The sequence below is a fragment of the Penaeus monodon genome, chromosome 32 (genome assembly GCF_015228065.2).
Source record: "Penaeus monodon isolate SGIC_2016 chromosome 32, NSTDA_Pmon_1, whole genome shotgun sequence".
In the NCBI taxonomy this organism is placed as follows: domain Eukaryota; kingdom Metazoa; phylum Arthropoda; class Malacostraca; order Decapoda; family Penaeidae; genus Penaeus; species Penaeus monodon.
This window is the reverse complement of record NC_051417.1, coordinates 33,571,056-33,571,675: the sequence shown is the minus strand read 5'-3', so window position 1 is coordinate 33,571,675 and position 620 is coordinate 33,571,056.

The window sequence follows — 620 nt, the reverse complement described above, 5'->3', positions numbered from 1 at the left end:
AATAACTCCCTTCCCCCCCAAAAAAAAAAAAACGTAAATGAAAGAAAAATAAGAAAGAAAGATCAAAGAAATTAGGAATAACGAAGAGTAAAAAAAACGAATAGAAAGAAACAGAATAACGGAGAATAAAACAAAAACAAAGACGAAGAGTTAAAAAAAAAAACGAATACAGAGCAACAGAATAACGAAGAGGTGCAAAATAAAAAAGGGTTTTACTTCTTCCACTCCGGTAATAATGATGTCCGCAACTTTCTAAGCTAACCGCGATACATCAGGCCGTGGCGAGGCAGCAATCAGCCCGGGGGAAATCATAGCAGAGGGGCTAAAAGGTTACATCTAGAGCGAGGGAGGTGGGGGGGATAAAGGGGGAGGGGAGGAGGGGAGAGGAAGGGAGAGGAAGAGGAGGAAGGGGGAAGGAGTAGAGACAAAGGGGCGGAGGAGGGGAAGGAAGGGGAGGAAGGTGGGGAAAGGGGAAGAAGGAGGAAGGGGATAGTGACAAAGGGGGGGAGGAGAGGGTGGAGGGGGAAGGGGGAGGGGGTTGGGGAGGAAGCGGTGAGACCAAGTTTTAAAAAATAATTGTCTTTATAAATTTCTCCCCCACCCCTTTAATCCTTACAAGA